Genomic DNA, 2137 nt, shown 5'->3' on the forward strand with positions numbered 1-2137 from the left:
GATCAGAAAGGCTCAGCAGAAAGAAATCTATGTGAGATTTTGTGCTTTCATAGAAAAGCTTTTTTATCTCCCTATTGACTTCCATTTGCAGCTTTATTGTTCCTCATTATTTTTACTTTCTCACTGGTATTTTACATTCATCACCTGGAACAGCTCAGCAAAACCCAGAGAACTGCAATGTAGCTATGTCACAGAAAGGTGTGTGCACGCCTACACACATCCACAACCACACAGAGCAGGTTTTGTTACTGCCCCTCTTCTCCCACACTTCTTTTTTAAAGGAAGATTTAATTTGAGATGGAGATGTGTGTGATGATTAACTCCTTGCTGGGCAGCCACAGGGGTTTCTTTCCCCAGGGCTGGCAGCAATTTTTAGGGGAATGTGCATGGCACTTACACAGTTAATCAGGAGAAGAGAAGGTATGTCCTCTGCCCCCAGAAAGAATGGTTGCAAAGAAGGAATTAATTTGTCCCATTCTCTGCCAAATTCTAGCCCCTCTCACCCCCTCCATCTAGCTCCCTCATGAAAGAAATCACAGGCCTTCCTTTGCTTCCCCCACTGGAATGTCTTACTGCTCAGCACACATGGACTCTGCTCACCTTTCTGCTTCCAGTCCCTTCTGCCTGCTCTGAGAGCTCTTCTACTGCCTCCTGACAGTCAGGTTTTTAACCCACACCAGCTCAGCTCCTGCTCGTGCTCCCCTTGCACTTTGACAGATCCCTTCATCATCCCTGCTGTCTCCCCTTTAACTTCCACTCTTCTTTACACTTTACAGAATTTTGACATTTTAATCCAACGCTAGCAAACCCAGTGTAGTCAGAAGGATTATTAGGAACACAGTGACAGAATCCTGGTGGTGGAAGTGTCTCCTCAGAACACTGGTAGAAGCCCTGTTTCTCAACCCATTTTAAACCTTGAAAACTGAAGAAAAGCTGTTTAATATGCAATAGAACCAATACTGTAGCAGGGAGGGGGAACCAAAAAGATTCTGAGATTTTTTCCTCTGTAGAGCCTGTACTCTTGTCCTCTGTGTTAATTGTGACTCCCTTTGTAAGGTTTTACAAATTGATGGACACCTCTCCTGTCTATGTTGAGCTGCTCCTCTTTCGCACTGCCTGTTTTCCTAATCCTGTGCCTAAATTGAGCTCTGTGCTGTTATGCCTCCCAGTTCTACATAAGTTTGCTTCTTTAACAGAACTTTAATGATTTTGTTAAATAAGTGACTTCCTCCTTCAGTCTCTCAGCTACTTTATTATTTTAGACCTTATTAGGAAGAAAACACCAAATACCTCATACTGATATGCAGAAGAGAAGTTCCTCCTGCAACATAGCCTGGAGAGGGAAAGTAACTGTTCCTTCTGTTAAATTTTTTTCATGATTACTACTGTAGCCAAAAACATAAGACAGTAAGGGATAGCTCTCAGAAATGGCACAAATTTTTTAGAAATTACCTTTTCTCTCAGTAATCAATTATGTAAAACACCACTAAGAATGGCTTCATCACTCTGAAGTGAGAATTGCTTTTATATTAAAAGGCAATGTTTAAATGTACATTCAAAAATTTGATAACTCAGGCATAGGGTTAGGTAAATAAATGACAAGTTGCCATAATTTTAGAGTTTATACTACATGTTTGACTGTCTTTGATACAATCAGTGTACATAATTTCAATAAACCATTAATATAAAAGCATCCTAGATAGGAATCTTGTTTCCAGGGTGGTATTATTAAAGTACTTCCAACTTTTGCTTTACTGACACTGAACCCGGCTGCATCCCAGTGTTCAGGCTTTATGATCCGTTACCAAATGCCCCTTTATAAAGTAAAAAAACCCAACAAACCAAATCATAAAACCCCACAAACACAAAAAACCTAACAAAAAACCCACTCTTTTTTATAGACAAGATTGGTGATACAAGGTTTTGTTCAGTGCTCACAATTTTGTTCAGAAAATTATGAACTGATTTTAAAAGTTCTCCTGCTAGAGAGATGCTAAAAAAATATATTCTTTTTTTTTCTAGCTTTCTTCCTACTGTATTCCACCTCTCCTGATTCAGGTGGGCTGGAGAATACAGTAATTGGAAAAGAAATCTGGTAAAAAATAAGAACAAAAGGAGGTCCACCCCCACTCCTGCT

The sequence above is a fragment of the Corvus brachyrhynchos genome, unplaced genomic scaffold (assembly GCF_000691975.1).
Source record: "Corvus brachyrhynchos isolate BGI_N302 unplaced genomic scaffold, ASM69197v1 scaffold1, whole genome shotgun sequence".
NCBI lineage: Eukaryota > Metazoa > Chordata > Aves > Passeriformes > Corvidae > Corvus > Corvus brachyrhynchos.